We start from the raw sequence: 18,340 nt of genomic DNA on the forward strand, positions 1-18,340 counted from the left end.
TCCTCATTAAAACATTATATCAGCTAATAGCTTGGGTGGTGTTCTAGAGGGATTTTATTTGCCTGTTTTCTTTGGGCAGAATTGAATAATTTTAACAGAAGACAGTGTTGGAAATTAATCATCTTGCATGATAATGGTGAGAAGGGTTTTTCTGGGAATCTGAACAGAACTGGCTTAAGTAATTGAAAAATGGCATCAAGACTTTAATAAAAAATAAATGTTATTCCACAGATGTGGCAAAATGTCAAGGACATATGTACACTTCACCAGCATTAATGAGGGTGAACTTTGCTCATATGCAGGGTTTTTGACAAAGTAAAAATTTGAAAAGTCAATGTATTTAAACCATTTCTTCTTAAAATGAGACAACTTAGAAAAGGACTGAATTTCTGCAGTCTGGCAGTAAAAATACCATACTCTTCACCTTCAAGACATATGCTTCATTCTGTTCCTTGGTTCTTATCGACCTATCCTAAATAAAATGCTTCCATATAATGAAGAAATAAAATCCCACAGAGAGAACCACAGTAATTTCTAAAATCCTCAGAAGTCTTACAGTTCATTTTCTATGTTCTCCCATCCCTTCCAGTTTTGCTTTCAGATCTGGCATCAGGAACACAAGTAGAGACTGGGAGGGTCCCCAGGCTGGTCCTTCCAAGACCTCTGCTTTGAACAGAGGTAGCAGCACAACCAGCCACGTGCTTTTGTGCCCCAGGCAATGGCTGAGTAAAGTGGTTAGAGTGATTGGGTTTTTGGTGACACTACATATTTAACAGGAAAGGAGAAAAGAGGCAGAACATTGTGACAAGAAGATGTCACTTCTTTTATCTGCTTTCCCTCCGTGTTGCTGTCATATGCTTCCCCCCACCCCGAGTTTTCCATAGAGGCTTTTTCTGTCCAGAAATCAGAAATTTTTTCTGGCCAGGAATCATGATCATTTGACAACTGCTGGCCTCTGTGCAATGAGCTGAATAGAGCCATGCCAGGTGTCCATTTCAGAACACAGAAAGCATTATGGTTGTTGGCAGCAATTAGCGTGTGTGTTGGCAGCCTCACAGGGGATGTGAAGGATTGGGTGGTCAGGGGGGTAATGGTCACCCTTTGAGGTCTCTGTGGAGACACATCTTGGCAGAGACATTAAGCTCTGTGTCATAAAAGTCGATGAATTGTGTTTCTTTACCAGGCTTTTGTCATTTATTTTTAGCTGTTTTAATTTTTTTAAAAGGCAAAGAAAATAAAAGCCTTGAGGAGGTATTAATGTTAACTGCAGTATATTTGCATCCTGAAATCCTGTCTCTAACTTTTGATGCTGGGGGGATTCTTTTTATTCCCCTTTCTAATCTCAGGGAGTGGAATTATTTGTGTTTTTACGTGGAATCCCTCTGTACCCACTGAGGAAGAAAGGTCAGAGCTTCTAGATCTGTGGTGATTGTTTTGGGTGTTGTGAAATGCTTTGGATTTTATTTTTATGTCTCCCCAAATTTCCAACAGAGCAAAACCCAGCAGTGATGGCCATGGCTTGTCATGTAGATCTGTGGGTTAGATTTGTATGTTGCATCAATATGCAACAGCAAAATTACCATAAAATGCCCTGCATGGATAATTTAGGGAGGTCTGATTTCAAGATCTTTAGCCCATTATAATGTCCCATTTTCTGACCTGCTTTCCATTGCTTAAGAGAGTGCTGTACATTCACTAGCTGCAGGGCTTTTTTTCTCTCCAGGAGGCACAGATGGTATGTGTTTTGGACAAATCACAGCTAAGAAAAAGATGCTGTTGTTTCAAGGAGCTTCATAAGGATGTTGTGTCACACCATATGTGGCAGAATCAAGAAGATGGAAAAAATTATGGGTGCTTGTAAAAGAGGGAAAGGATTGAATGGTGGCCAAGAAAGCTGCCTGGAGAGCTAGTGCCTGTCTGGGCCTGTGAGTGAGTCATCCAGCATGACTCTAATAGAACTTCTGGGTGTGTCCAAGGAGAAGTATTAAGGTCTGGCTTTTGATGGCTAAATGGCTAGAGTCAGCACGAGTGAGAATGTAGGTTCCTCAAGCAGGATGCTTAAAAATAGGGGATATTTCTTCAGCTCCTGCTTCTTGCTGACCCCAGTTTTCCACCTGTATGTTATTGCAGTAGTGCTTGTTCACTCTGCTGCCCTAAATTCACAAATGTCTCTAAAATTTGGAGGCACACTGTACTTGGATGCTAGGGAAAAGCCAGCATTTTTTTAAGAATGGTTTCAATAGCATGTGGGCATAAGAAGATGGGGATGAGAAGAAAGTCTGCTCTACCTCTTCAGTTTTTCACCTTGTTCAGAGGTACAGAATATTAAACCCATGCTTGTTTTGTGAACATTAGTGTTGCACGTATGGGTTGGAGGATAAAGAATGTGCAAAAATATACTATACTATAATTGTATCATTCAACTTGTTTATCTCTTTCCATCTTGCTTCAGCATGCTTTGTGTGTGTTCAAGGCAGTAAACAGAGCAAACAGGAAGCTTTTGATAGCATAGGGAGGGCAATGTCAAGCACAAGTTGACAAAAGTTTGTATAGGGGCACTCTTGCAGATGGGGGCAGGTTGTCTCACTTTACTGTGTAGTGCAGGCTACACCAGTAAGATGGTCTTACCAAAGGACAGGACACCCTCAAGAACAGTGTGGCTGCATTTAAACTTCCAGGCTATGGAATTGATTTGCTGCAAGAGTGAGTTATTCATTCATTTACCCTGGGGAGAGAGCATGTGACATGCAGGAGTTCATTAACAGCACGGCAGAGTTTGGGATTGCACTCGAGGACAGTAGAAAGGGATTTGTGCATTTGTCACTTTTCCTGATCAGGGTCTGGAATGGTTTTATTTCCTTCTGCCTGTTCAACTACAGAAACGTTTTCCTGGGTACTGAAAGAGGATTAAGTCCTATTTCCCAAGCTACAGGGAGAAGACTGATGTGATCAAAAGGAAGTAGAACAGAGCAAGTATCAACTTTTATGCACCTTACTGCCCATCATTGTCCATAGAGGTAGTTAAACATCTGCACCCACCAGGTATCTGTGCTGAAACTCCTCTCAGTCCTTGGAAACACTCTGAGAAGTGTCTGAAAGATGTGATGAATTTGCTGAGTGTTTATTTCAGAAATGTGTTTTATTCAGAAGGATCAAGTGGATAACTCCCAAGAGAGGTGGGATATATTTTACTACTGTTCCCAAAATCTGAGAAAGGTGATGGGGGACACAAGATAGGATGTGGGAGATCACATTTCTGACCATGTGGGCATTACATCAGCATGAACCTAAGTATGAGAACACAGGTGTAATGTAGTATTAAAAAAATAAAGGTATAAAAAAGTATTAAAAAAAAAAAAACCTTTTCTATATAAACCCAGAAAAAAAATCATTAACATTGTGTTTGTCCAGAATCAAATCAGGAGTTGATGTGGGATGGAGTTGTAGTGGTCAATGCAGGAGCACTGCAGTCAGTCAGGAAAGCAGGGAGAGGTTTCCTTCATTTGTGAAAGGAGAGAGAGCTGCTCAGTAACTACTCAGTGCTGCCCTTGTGATGTTTGCATCTCTAAGGGAGGAAAGCAGGGATTATTTTGTTAGAAAAACCAGTAAGACCACCCTCTGGTTAAAGTGAAATTAGAGTGCATTTTGGAATGAAAGATCAAGTCTGCCTGGACACCTGGGAAACTTCAAATGAGAGATTTGCTATAAAAGTTTGAAGGGGAGATGGAGACACTGAGGGTGAGCTCTGATAAGTATTTCCAAGGGCTTTCTTTTATTGGAAGCTGTCCATGGGGAAGCTCTCCCTTACAAGGAAATTTTCTGATAAAACTCAGGTGTAGGCATTGTCTAGCAGCTGCACCCTCAGGCACAAACTCTGCACAGAGTGGAACTGTGCAATGAGCAGGAAGATGTATAAAGGAAAAACTATTATTAAAGCATTGCTTTGCTTTCATTTCTTCACCTGTGTCTTTTAGAATGTTCTGTAACTGTGCTGCTTATTTTAGATAGTCTAAATGAAATTCTTTTATTTTAGTTTATATTAAATTGTCCTCAAACTGTAGCACCACTTTAACTACAAGAGCCAGGTGGGAAAGGTTGGCACCACAGGACTCAGGAGAGGAAGGAGTGTCAAGGGATGAGCCTGGTACGTGTTGGTAAAATATCAGCATGTCTGCACAAATCCAAAACCTTCAAGGGAGCATGCTGCACATGCTGCTAGTCTAAATGTTATTTCACTCATCTTTTGTCTTGTATTTTAGGAGCATGGTGTGGCCAAGCCACTGAGCTGGGGGATATTCTGTGATTTACCTGGATTTGGTTCCAGCAAGTGTGACTTATAGGTGATTTAATGGACTGAGCCTTTGGCCTGATTCTGTTATCATTTCATTACAGAACTTTGAATTGAATTTAGTACAAGGCAAGCTTGGCTTTTGCCTGGAAGCCTTGTTCCACAGAGAGAGCCATAATCTACAATCCACAGTTTGTTAGAGAGGGTTTGGTAGGACCTTGAAGTGAAAAATATGTACCCAGATAGAATCTTACTGAGCTGTTTTCTGTTTGGATTCATCCAGCCTAGAAAGGCTGAGACAAGCTGCTGATTGTTTCCCAGACCTCACTTTGTGTGTGGCTGATGCATCCTGTTCAATGCTTTTAGGATCTGCAAGCCTCTCTTACCTTCTCAGGTTTGCCAAAACCAGCTGTCCCTCCCTTGCTTAATCAGTATTTGGCAAAAATTTAGATTTTTGCTGCATTAATTTGGTCATTATCTGGTGAAACTGTAAGAATTAACATAATGAACTATGTTTTGTGCTTTACTTAAAAGGCATTTTTAGTTTTATTGAAAAAGGAGGTTGTACTAATTGTCTGTCAGATATTTAATTTTTACTCATTCTGATAACTTCCTTAAAGGTTGCTAGTTTCCTCCCTAGGGGAAAGAGAAGTGTCACTGAAACTGGTGCTTAATTTAAAGTAAAAGTAGTGGATGTGTGGAATGATTTGTGCATTATTTATGGTGTTGGGTGAATGCTGTGGACTGTTTTCATGTATTTATTTCAGTGCATAGGATGTTTATGTACAATATCCAAAGAAGCTGGGCAATGGTATTAGGTGCCCCTGGATGTGACAAATCCATGATGAGACTTGCAAATATCTGTTTTTCTTGTTGCACTGGGCATCCCTAGGTTTAGAACAAGGGTGGATGAGGTAACATCCTAAACAACTCCTTGGCTAAAACTCTCTTTTCTGGCAGTCAGACTGGGATGTGGGCTGCCACCATGGAAATGCTCCTTGCAGTGTGATATTAACTTGTGGGGAGTGACAGTAACACCTTTTTTTTCTTTTTTTGGTACAGCAGTATGAGTGCTTGCCAAAACCACTTCTATAGATCAATACACAGCTATCAATCCTAAGCATTTACACCAAATTAGTAGTATTGTTTCTTTACAATATAATTCTTTTATCAACCTGTGCAGTCAAACATTTAATTCAGACTTTTTGCTTTTCCATGTTCCATTTTCAAAAAGGGTGGTCAATGTTCATTAGTCCATAGATCTAGATAGATAACTGGGGATGGAAAGATGGGGGGGATTGGTTGGGGGATGAGGGGGGTTGTGTTTATTTCTTGGAGGAGGGGGGTTGTTCTGGTTTTTTTGTTGTTTTTCTTGTGTGGGAAAAGGGTGATTTTTTTCTTCTCTCTCTCTTTTTTTTTTTTTTTTTTTTTTCCAAATTGGAGAGATTTGGGAAAATATAAAAGGTAATTTTTTTTTTCTGAAGAATGTGATGTGGGCTGACAAACTAGCACCTTAACTATTGCAGTGTTACCTTTAAGGCAGGTTTATTGAAAGAAAAAAACAACATATGAACGTTTTTAGGGCATATTCAATAAGCACCGAGGAACTCCAAGTGGTCATCCAGGAGAAGCCAATGGATAATTCCACTCCTGCTGAGGCTCAGTAGCTGTGGAACTTGAGTGGCCTCAAGCACAGCTTGCTCATTTTATTAAGGGTGGAGAGGGAGTGTCAGTGTACATTTTCATAACTCTGAGAGGAGTCAGAAATTTTTAGGTGCTCCATCCAGCCTTAGGGCTAATGCTAGTTATTTTGCACTGTATAATCATAGTTACTGCTCCCCAAGGCAGCAGAGACTAACAGTGTGGAAAGCCTGTGAAGTAGCAAAGCCTGAAGTAATGCAAGAGCCAAATTTTCTTGCTTTCAAAAGGAGATCTCAGGAATTCATTTTGCAGTCTGTTTTCATGTATAAAGGGTTCTACAGATGAAGCCTACTTTTTAAATTATTACCCATATTCTGAAGATTACCTTCCCTAACCTCTAGCAGGTTTTGGGTGCAGAGCATGTATTTTTAAGTGGATTTTACAGGAACATGTCAACATATGCCTCATGAAAGGAGTGAAAGGTATGATTTTAAAACCATGAACCTCTATATCGACAGGAGACTTTTTTAAACAGAAATTATTTGTATCATTTCTGCTTGGAAGCATCTGAAACCGAAGGAGTTCTGAGCTACCCTAAGTCTACATTTTTTTCCTTCTATGTTTTGCCTAATGTTGCATACATGATGCAGTTAGTAGACTCTAACATCTCATGAGGGACAGATCAAGCTCTCCAGGATGTCATGCTTAAAATCTGGAAGAAGATTCTTTTTATTGCTGGCAAAGGCAGCTAAAGGAAGTGGAGGAATGTAGTTGTTCATGATGCAACAGTTAGCTAACCTTCCAGATTTCCATCCCATCGCTGAACCAGGATTGTTTTCTTCATTAAATTCATATAGTGACTTTGTTTAAGCTTTCTTCAGCCGTGCTCATAAAATGAAATTAGGGTTGTGATAATAGGAGATATCTTTTCTTTTTTCACCCTGATTTCCTTGCCTGTGAACATTTTTCTGATCTCAAATGAAGGTGACCTTCCTGATTTTTCATCCTCTGGAATGTCTCTTGAAACATCACAACTCAAAATTTTTTCATGTTACATTCCTTCAGTATTTGTGAGAGGATACTTCTCTTTTCTGAGAGAAAGAGCCTGGTGAAATATTTGCATTGCAATTTGGAAATTTGATGCCTCTCCTATATTCTGCCAATCCAGCTGAGAGGCAGCTCATGTTGCACTGAAGGCTTAAGTTTGTATTTCTCTCCAGCACTTCTGTTTTTTCTAACAGCTCGCTGTTATTTGCTTTAAAATTACCTCTGTTCATGCACTCGGAGTACACTTGGGTTTTTTACAACTTTCTAGCATTTTTTCTCTTTTTCCTGAGTAATTCTGAGAACCCAAAGTCCTCCCTAAATGTAGAATCATAGAATTGCTTCAGTTGGAATCAGCGTTAAGGATCATCTCATTCTAAACCCCAGCCATGGACACAGACACCTTCCACCAAACCAGGGTGCTCAGAGCCCTGTCCAGCCGTGCCTTGAACACTTCCAAGGATGGGGCATCCACAGCCTCCCTGAGCAACTTGTTCCAGTGCCCCACCACCCTCTGCATAAAGTGGTTTTTTGCAATATCTGATTTAAACCTACTGTTTTGTACCTTAAAGCCATAAACTGAGAAAGAACAGTGACAGAAACATGAAGAGAGAGAAGGCATGTTGGTTTCTGTATGACTTGCACACAAAGTAGAAGATTCCCATTAGGTGCTTAACATTTCCATCAGATTCCATCAGAAAATCTGATGTAACCACTGCCAAAGCACTCATGGTGCTCTTTCCTTCAGTCAGCATTGGCTCATTTTAAAAGATTAAGGCTGAGATTTTCAGAAGGTTGCTGCTCTGTTGTCAGGTCTTACTTCTGAACTCAAAGGACCAAACGCTGTCTGTAAGGAGTGTACCTTAGAGGATTTGTTCTGGTTTTATTCCTATGACTGAAATCAGAATCTAATTTCACTTTTTTCTTCTCCTCTATCTTTCATAGTAATGTTATGTTTGATAGTCATAGGTCAGAGCTCCTCTGTCTGCATTAGAAAGACATTTTTCACTCAGCCAAAAATATTGCAGGTTTGCAGGCAGGAATAACTGTTTTGCAGAAAATGTTGGTCTTTTGTAACTGTTGAATTCTTCAGTACTGACCTAGGGCTGAGTGTCTGCTCCTCATCACCTGCTCAGCATGTGCCACACACTGGGAACAAGGTTGCAACTGAAATTAGAAACAACCTTTGTCAGAAAACTTTTCTTCTCTGAGAAACAGAACTGTTGGAGATGCTTCATCTCCCACGTCTATGTTCCCTAGAGTTAAGACTGTCCTGAGTTTACATTTCTTTATGTTTTATTATTAGTAAATGGCTATTCACAGTTGTGAGATGATTTTCCTTTGTGAGTTCATCAACTTGCATTGTTGCATTTCCATTTTGATAACTGTTGGAGCTAATGTTTTGGTCCCAGGAGGATGTGAACCAGTGAGTAATCCCGAGTCACAGTTTGAATTATGCATGTAGCTATTGGCTGCCACCTCCCATTTCCCAGTGTACTTCCCTATAATGATTCTCCTGATTATAGACTTTTTTGATACACAAAAATGAGATTTTCTGACTAGATCATAATTAAGCCAGGAAGCAAGTATGTTTAGGTCCTCATTCTGTTCAGATATGCAATGATTTACTATTTGCATTTGTAAACTATTTTAAGGTCTTCTAATGGAAAGCTTTTCAAGGACACCAACACTAGGACAACCTGTTAATCTCTTGGTGTCCTCCACAGCTCTCATAGGGTCATTAATGCTTTCCAGTTTATTCTCACCATGTGATTGCATATATCTATCCTGCATTTAGTTTATTGAGCAGGGCTGAACTAGGTGACTACCTATTTTTAGTTAAGATAGCACAACTGACCACCAGCATTAATGAAAATTCAGTGTTTAATTAGTGAATAAAGGATCTGGAATATGTTCAAGACAACCAGGTCTATGGCAGCAATAGATTCTTATTTTCATTTGGTCTTACCAAAGAGATACTGGTGTCCCTGAGGTTTTAAAATTCCTGTCTATTTTTTGATGAAAGGCACAGTGGATTCTTGAATGTGCTGTGTCTGCCTTGTAATAGAAATGCCCTTCTGGCACAGCAAGGTGAGTGGAATGGGGCAGGAGTGGCTGGTGTTTGAGCAGCTGTTTCAGAGTTCACAGTCTTGTGTATGTGCATGTACAGCTCTCTGTATTTGTGCTGTTTAGGCATCAATTAAGTTGATTTTTGTGGCAGTAGTGCAGAAATTTATGAAGCAGAAGTACATTCAGGGCCCTTTGTCCTCCAGTTCTGTAAGCAGAGTCTCCAGTTCATTGCTTCTGCTGCCTCTGCACCCTGTGTCTCATGTGAACAAGGATCATGATCACAGTCCTGGTCTGTCAGACATTGTGGGTGCACTGAGTGACATCCTAAGCCTTCATGTGACAGTGACTGAACAGCTGCATATCAGTAAAAACTTAAGGGCAGCTGAATTTTGATCTAATGACAGAAGTCTCAACCTTGATTTGCAACAACCAGGCTGCTTTCCATAATTTTTCCTGCAGTGTGCCTCCATTCCCCATCCTGCCTGAAAAAAAAATGAAGTAGGTTTCTCCTATTCTTCAGCTCAAGTTATTTTACCTTTGATCATCATGCAAATTTCTGGCCAATTCAGGCAGAGCTTTTCAAACCATGTTCTACCGAGCAAGCAGGGGTTTTCAGTCACTCCTCAGCACAAAACCTTGCAATCTAGCTCTTTGTTGCTTGTGTTCAACTTCCAGGCTGTACTCCCTCTATTAGTGACTCTTCCTGTGTAATTATTCACAGCCCTATTTTGGCTCTTTCCAAGGGAACTTGTCCCAGCATCCGGCACACCGCCTCTGTAGCAGATGATGCTGCAGTTGCTGTGTCTTCTGCCTCCATGGTTTAAGATCATAAGTGCAGAGCCATACAAGCACCCTGAAGCTTTTTTTTCTTTTTTTTTTTTTTTTTTGCTTCATTTGTTTTCAACCTTTGAAGATAATAAGCAGCAGTGGGAATAACATTGCTGCACCTTGCAAGATCATTTGGCTGCATCCAAGGTTACTCCCTTGATGTTCTTGTGTTCACGAATGGGATGGATTAGATCTGGGAAATATAACAGGATTGGCAATTATTTTGCCAATATGTGGTTTAAAGTGTATCAAGGTATAACTTGGGGACTTTTTAGTACCTTCTTGTTTCTCATTTCACAGTGTGCTTATGGAACAGCTGCCAAGGGTGAGAGTCTCCTCCTTCCAATGGAACGCTCAAACATTAATCTTGTTTGTCATCCTGCCTTGCTCCTTGCAGACTGCTGTTTGTCCCTGTGTTGCCTCTTTCCACCAGAGGAATGGGAAGCACAGTCAGGGCAGACTGTTGTCTGTGCCTGGTTGTGTTGGTGCAGGGCTACAAGACCTGGCCTTGCTGCAGCCACTAGTGCAGCAACATGCTGTTATCCCAGGTGGGAGAGCGCTCACTCTGCCTCTGCCAGGACACGAGTTCTCCAGGTAGGATTAGGGTTTATGAGCTGCAGTGTGTATCCAGCTTCTTTTTCTGAGTGCAAAAATTTCTGCTTTTTCAGTCCAAGTGATGTACATCAGATAGGCTAATCCATTTCAGGTTTGTTTCACCAGTAGGAGGAGGTATAACCTGGGCTTGTGTTAAAAGCCAAGCACTACAGTGTCTGCAGCAATTTCTAAACCATATTGAACTAGGGCTGTCTGATACCTCCTAAGTTGTTAATTGGATTTAGAAAAATAAAATTATAATTATAAAATTACGAAGAATTAAATGCATAGTATAAAATTATAATTTTCAAGTGTTAGATTTTGACTGTTGAGTTTTCAATTCAGTTATAATACCTTAATTGTAAAACAACTTTAGTAATAAATCAAGGGTTATTGAAAAATTCAATATTCATTATGAAAATAAAAATATTTATTGAATAGTTAAATTTCCCATCAGATTTTGGCTGGTTTAATTTACTTTCAAAACTCTTTTTACCTCTCTGCCTTCTCAGTGGTTCAATAAATTAGACTTGAATGTAGACCTCAGAAGTTCTTGTTTCATTATTAAAGGCTCTGTAATTTCTAATAGCTGTGGCCATCCTTTGGTGATGCTGTCTCAAGCCCCTTTTCCCTCTCTGATCCTTTATTACTTGCTCTGCTAACAGAGTTCTTTTAGTTGGATTTTGCAAGTTAAAAAGATTTCCATGTGACACTGTCTGTGGAAACTCTCCAGGCTGGTTTTGTTAATGTCCAGCCCACCTAGTGGTGTTTGCACTGTATAAATTCCTGTCATGATGCCTATGCTTTGGAGAACTTGCTGCACTGTTGTTTTTCAACATGAAGTGTGTCTTTTGGACTGTTTATTTTAAAATATTTTAACGATGCTATAGCTAAGAGTCCCTTCTTTTCTCCAACTATGGAATAGTGTTGTTTTACATCTTGGACTCCTTTAATTGTGATTTCTATTTCATTGTTGATGAGCTTTTAAAGGTCCTTCCCTGAAATACCCTGGAGACTGACTTATATGAGTTTTGAATTCTGCACATACAACCTGGTTGATAATCACTACTGCACAAGTGCTATTCCTATAGATGAGGATTTTATTAACACTAAGTATTGCAATCTCTTTCAGCTCTAAGTGTACACAGGTAATTTTTTTTCTCTCTACTTCACTGATATATTGGATTGGTTTGACTTTGTGTAATTATAAACAAATCCTGGTAAGTGAGGGTGTGAGTACTGTTGGTGGGAGTACCTGATAAAAATTTCTGAAATCAACCATTAGATTAGATTTTTGTTTTCAAGATATCTTAAGTGTTTGGTAATTTTCTTTCTCATCAGGTTTTACCTGAGTTAAATTTACCTTCCAAACCATTTTTTATCCCTCTACCTTCTCAGTGATTCAGTAAAACAATTTTACCACTTCTGTTATGAGTGAAACAGCTGCTTATTACTCTCCAAACCAGAGATAATGCAAGCAATCATCAGTTTTGAAAGAACTGTGATTACTTTTGGCCAAGGCACTAGTGCACATTAATACCTCTGTTTTTAGAGAACTGAATGTACATTACATGTGCTTGGCATCTGACATTTTCACTCTGTGTCAGCTGGGCTCTTTGAAATCTCTCAAAGCAACTTCTAAGGCTTGTGTGCAAGCTGTATCAAATCTAAGCTTTGAATTGCCCTGCTCCTTATCACTGTACTTCTCCTCCATCCTCAAGTACAAGCAGTGCATGTTTCTCTTAGTTTGCAAATTGATGCAGAAAACGAACCTTTTTGATTTAGGCTTTACCAGATATTGAATTTTATGTCAGTGTTATAAGATCCAGTGGTGTTTTATCTGCTGATTAGTTTTATAATGTAAAGTGCCTGGTGATGCATTGCATAGAAGATGCTATAAAAGTAGTTTATGGTGTGATAGCAAGGAGAAATGTGAGGAGAGCAGATTCACTTTATTAGATGAGCAGGAGTCCCCAAGCAATCATTTGTCAACAGTAGTTAACAATTGGTTTATCTTCAATCACTGAACCCTTAATAAACATGTTTTCAAGTGAAGTGAAATGGTTGTATTGAAAATAAAGTAAAGGGAATTTATAGGTTTGTGTCAGTTTTATCTATTAAGGGATAAAATTTGGATGCATATCTAGTTTTTCCACTAAATATCTTTTCCAATAACCATGTTGATGAAAACAGGAATAATCAAATAGCCTTTCTCAATGTTGTGTGAATACAGTCCTTTCCTGTGGGGGAAAAAAAAAAAACAGATGAAAAAATATATATTTGTTTAATTCTGTTGTATCTGTTATATTTGACAGGAATAAGCACAGTCATTCTGTATAGAGAGGTCCTGTTACCTGCAAACACAAATGTTTCTTTAAAGCTATTTTTTTTTCAAGTGCAGTCTATCACATTATCTCCTATTTGGTAGCAGATAGTTTATTTTCCAGCCTTATTGGACTGTAGCCTTGGAGAGGAGGAATTTTGACAAAATCAGCATCAAAGGGCAACCTTGGCAGTTGGCTCTTCACAAGTATTAGCCAAGGAATTTCTGACAGCCCTGGTAGGTACCGTGGGTGTTCTCATCTCAGTTTTACAAACTGAGAGCCTAAGACTTTGCTTAAAGCTTTCTGAGCACCTGAACTCAGGTGGGTTGGTTTTGTTGTTTGGGGTGGGGTTTTTTGGACATACTTCAAAAGTGTATCAGGATTCCTGAATCTTGGAATAAAGTTTGTTGTAAGGCCTTCTAAGTACTAGCAGTAATTTCACAAGTGGCTCTGTGTGATGACACTGCATCAGCTTGGGCTGAAGTTAGGGCTAAGTGTAGAAGTGACACCTTTTTCATACAGGGGCTCACTTCTGCTGAGTCATAGCTGAGCTTCAGCGTGGGATTTGGGTGAATTTTGTTTCAGAGGGCATCAGTGGCACATGGATGTTAACTGCAGGTAAAAGGATTCTCTTGGGCTGGTTTTGTCTGCTTGTGGCTTAGGGACCGTTTTGCTCACCCACTATTTCTGAAGTCAGTGAAATTGAGGGAAAATGGCTTCCAGCAAGTGAAAGGTGTGCCTTAACTGTGCTTTAACAAAATAGAGATGTGCTTTGTGTGCAACTGGATAACCTGCACCTGGGGCTGTGACATCTCATCTTTTCATCAAAGGTGAGACTGCGAAATAATTAGTGCTTGCAAAGTGAGGATTGACATGGACAACAGCAACCTCCTGTCTTTTCTCAGGTGCCTGTTGAGCTCTGAGCATGACTGTGGAAATGTAGCTGTAAGAAGCTATAGAGTATTCATAGAAATGCTGTGGGTTGAGGGGGACCTTAAACATCACCTCATTCCAACGCCCTTGCCATGGGCAGGGACACCTGCTGCTAGACCAGGTTGCTCAAAGTCCTGTGCCAAACAGTTGTGGATTCCATGGAATACAAGGCATGTGCAGGCTTTGGAAACCCCTTGTTGATGTTAAATTACATGCTTGTGAAAATAAAAGTGTAATTTTTTTTTTTCCAACATTTGCTGTACCTCAGACTGATGAGTGGTTTTCCATCCTTTGAGATACGGGATTTCTTTCCTTAGGTGTATGTTGTAGCTGCTATTACTCATTTACACTCATTAGCAGTTCTTCTTCTAATTAGCTTGATGGTAAGGCATTAAGCCCTGCCGCTTTCTCTTTCAAAATTCTAGATACCTTAGGAGGGTGGGAATAAAGTGGGGCAAACATCACTTCACACAAGAGCCATTTAAATATGACTTCTGCAAGAGCTTTTAATGACATGGAATAGGACTTGTTTATATTTAGGTACCTAGCTAACAAAAAATAAAAATATGCCTATTAATAATCGAAAGGAAAAATCTTGCTGCAAGCTACCAATATCCACAAGGTAATAGTTGAGAATTTCAAAAATTTTGAGAAGAAATATAATAATGTGAAAAATAGGAATAACCTGAACAAGGGCACTCTAAGTAGGCTCTGGTGAGGTTAAAGAAAGAAAAAATAAATTAGTTCTTTTGGGTATATGTTCCATTTTGGAAAAATAGAGAAACCATATATATATATATATATATATATATATATATAATTTGTCATTATTAATGTAAAAATAGGGGAAGTTTCAATTTTTGTTTTTAAGCGATCTTGCTTCAAGTTCTAAGATTTTTAATGCAATATAAACATTTTTTTTCCTGTTTCTCAAGGGAGAATGAGTAATACATGGTATGATTAAAACCAAAAAACTATTTTGTGAGTCTTCAAATTGGTCAGTTATATATTTTTTTTTAAAATCCCCATCTCTAACAAAATTCAGTGCAAGCCCTCCTGAGTGGCATTGTTATAATAATTGAATATCAGAGTTAATGCAATATTCAAAAGGTTCCCTTCCTTGTTTTCTCTCTTGCCTGTCTGTGCATGAAATCAGCAGTTAATGAATCCTGAGGCAGCACAATTGTTCTGTTAGCCTCTCAATATATATATATGGACTTTCAGTAGAAGGGGAATTTTTAAATCTACAATTTAATGTCTTTCCATTGTCTAAGAGCTGTCTTTTGCTAGAAAATATTATTTCTATGTATTGAAAGGCTGAGAAATGAAATATGCTAATAAAAGAATATCTGATTCATTATCCAGAGAATAATTTAATGGGGAGGGGGGGAAGGGGAGAGAGGGATTAGAAAATTTATGATTCATATTAAAATGTGGTTTTCAGTTGAATCCATGACAGATTTTTCTGGGTTTTTTACAGTAGAAGATAGATTGTGACTAATATTAAGTGGGTTATTGGAAGGCAAAAAGAAGAGGAAGTTTTAAATGGATTTGGATCCTTAGGGCCAAATCAACAAGCCAGGCTATAGGACTTCAAAGGGCATGTATATTGCTCTATTTCTCATAGTTTCTAAGTTTCTAATTACTTAGTTTACAGTAGTACCAAAAGCAGCAGCTGCTGCACAGACACCCCTCATAGCATAAACTCTCTCCTGAAAGGTTCCATTCCTAAGAAAGTTAAAAAGTAGGGTGAGGAAAGGGCAAAACTTGTTCTTTTTGTCCTGCTGCATCTGTGGCAGTTTAGCAGCCTCACTAAGCTCAAGGAGGGCTTTGGGAGCTGCAGTGGAGTGTCCTGTGTCCCACTGCCAGGATAGGGGTTCCACCAGTCTCTCCTGCAGGAAAAGGTACACGGATATCACAGAGGAGCTTGAGTTCTCTGTGGGATTAGCCCCGTGTTCCTTATCTCCCTCTCCGTTCATTAAGGGAAATAAAAAGGCCTTTTATTTTAAAATTCTGCTGTCCAGCTCATCTCATGCCCTGAGACAGCACCACCCAGTTGTCCCATGTTGGGTCTCTTCAGGCAAATTGATACCATAGGCTTGTTTTAATCTTCACTGCATCAGAAAGAACATCTCTACTATTTACAGCTGCTGTTAAATACATCTCCTGATGGAACTTTGGTCACTCACAAGATTGATCTGTGCCCCGGTTTCTGTGGCAGCAGGACTCCTAAAACTACCCTAGGGAAGCTGCCAAGCTAAGCTGCACTAGTTCTGTCATCATTTTCATTGCTGAGAAGAAAAGAATTTTTCTTTAGCAAGTGTCTACTGCTTCTCCTTTATTTTACTCCCTTATTTTATCCTTTGCATGTGCTGTTCCTCTCATAACACTTCCTCTGTCATGTCAACAGTCAAGCAGAGGAACAAAAGTGCAACTTGCTCTCCTTCCCACTCTTCTCCAGTCAGGGTTACTGAAATAGTTGTGCCCCTTTAGCTGTTTGTTGGTGTTTGGAGGCAATGATCTCAGTGGTCTTTTCCAACCTTTGTGGTTCTGTGATAGCCTTGCTGCTGGTGGCAGCACCCTTATCTCTTTGCTGTTAAGGACCCGGGCTCAGGAGCACTGTCTGCTGCTCCCAGCCTGGAAGGCAGTGCAGGAATCATGCTTAGACCTCACTGAAGGCCAGGGGATTTCATTTATGACCAAAATATCTGAGTACCAAGGGGAGCAGAGGAGCAAGCTGACCCTCAGGTGCTGAAGCCTTGCTACAGGGCTGCATGAAGCCACCTGCAAGACTGTAACTCTGTGGGAGATGAAGTGGCTTAAAGCTGCTGTACAGAAACATGTGCATGTCTTACGGGTCACAGAGCTAATGTAGTGCTGTGAGAACTTTTGGCAGGCTAGTGAAATTCTGAATAAAAATATCCCTGTAATCATGTTCTTTGAAATAAAAGCTTGCACGAAGCTACCAATCCTCTTCAATGGAGATACATGACAAAATTTCAAAATCTCTCTGACCATTTTTGCACATATAAGATAGTTCAGATTCCATGACCATTCTTCTCTTGTAAATCCCAAACCAATGAAGATTCATGAAATGGTGAATGCCCCTTATTTTTTTCAAATCTTAGTTTTAATGATTTTGATTTATCTAAATATTTTCAGTATACCTCTAGGTTTACAGAAACAAGATCTGACTTTCCAGCCTGCAGCAAGAAACCTGAAATTGTTGTGACACGCAGTAATTTAGTTTTAAGCAACAACCACTTGGTATAAGCTGGTGTTTTAAGGTACAGTAAAAGAATATGGATAAGAAACCCACAGATAATAAGTATTTTCATATTGCTCTCTAATCTTGCTGTGGGAAAAAAAAATAATATGTCTTCCACTTCGCAAAGCTGGCAATTGAAAAACTTAAGACTGGAGATTTATGGCACAATGACAATTTCATGACTCTTCGTGGTTTCAACCTCTTCCATAACTGTCTTGCTTTTTAAGCCCAGCATCATTTAACACCAGACATCTAAATCTTAAAATAAACTGTCTGAAACAACCAATGCTGGTTGTTTCTCACAGCTGGTATAAATATGAACAATATAAGGAGGTGAACATTCTTGAAGTAGCAACACATCCAGTTGTACAACTGAAATGCTGATTGTCTCTTTCACAGTATTTTAAATATGGGTTTTAAGTGAGCTAAAGTAATGGATAAAAGATGAGAAATGGTGCTAAAGGCTCTGTATGGTAGGAATTTGTAGACTTGTAATGCAGTCAGGCTCTCTAATATGTTTGGTATGGTTTTTGAAAAAGAAAAGATCAGGCAAAAATGCTGGTATTATTCCTTACATTGCCATCCTTTCTTCAGGAATTGGTGTGTATAGATATCATGTATGGACGAACAACCCAACTCAAAGGAGCAGTGCATTTGTCAGATTGCCAAAAAGTGTTTCATCATCCTTATGTTCTACCACTTTCCTTGTGTTTGATCAATAAGGCTTAGGCTAGCATCTGCCAAATGCCAGTGACCCCACCACACAAATTAAATGAGCTTTGCCCTTGTTTCTGTGTTTTGTGATAACAAAAGCCAGACTGCAGCCAGCTGTTCTGAGACCACTGGTTCAGGTGCTCAGGTGAAGGCTTACACCAGTCTCTCATATGGGATTAAATGTCAAACTAGATTGTATATTACATCTCCATAACTTGGCACAAGTTTCTGCACTGCAGGGCTGGGAAGGGCTTAGTAGGTACTCCAGAGCAAGGGAAAATTAAGTTCTGTGGTACTTTTCTTAAGGAAAGTTAGACTACTACTACTTGCTCTCTGTCACCCCTGACATTTGACTTCTGGCTGCCCTGAGCTCTCTCTCCCTTTCCTCCTGAGCTGTGAGTGCACATGAAGCTTGCTTCCCCTGTGGGACATCTGCTGTCTTTATCATGAGAAGAACGTGAGATACCTTCCTTGCTTTGGGGCAAGACAGGTGTGTTCATGGGCCCTACAGCCACAGCCAGCCTGCTCCCATCCCCAATTTTCCCTCACTTTGTCATGACAAGTAAAGACTGATGATTGCTCAGCCAGTCTCTAGGTAAGATACAAGCTCTTCTGCTCATCTCCTTCACCTGGTCT

At 39.6% G+C, this 18,340-nt stretch overlaps 1 protein-coding gene across 3 annotated transcripts in view; it reads left to right on the plus strand.

Annotated features, from left to right (window-relative positions):
* Positions 1-18,340, plus strand: part of MACROD2 (mono-ADP ribosylhydrolase 2) — an 851,353-nt gene that overhangs the window by 639,038 nt on the left and 193,975 nt on the right. The gene's annotated exons all lie outside the window — the stretch shown is intronic.

The sequence above is a fragment of the Haemorhous mexicanus genome, chromosome 3, assembly GCF_027477595.1.
Source record: "Haemorhous mexicanus isolate bHaeMex1 chromosome 3, bHaeMex1.pri, whole genome shotgun sequence".
NCBI lineage: Eukaryota > Metazoa > Chordata > Aves > Passeriformes > Fringillidae > Haemorhous > Haemorhous mexicanus.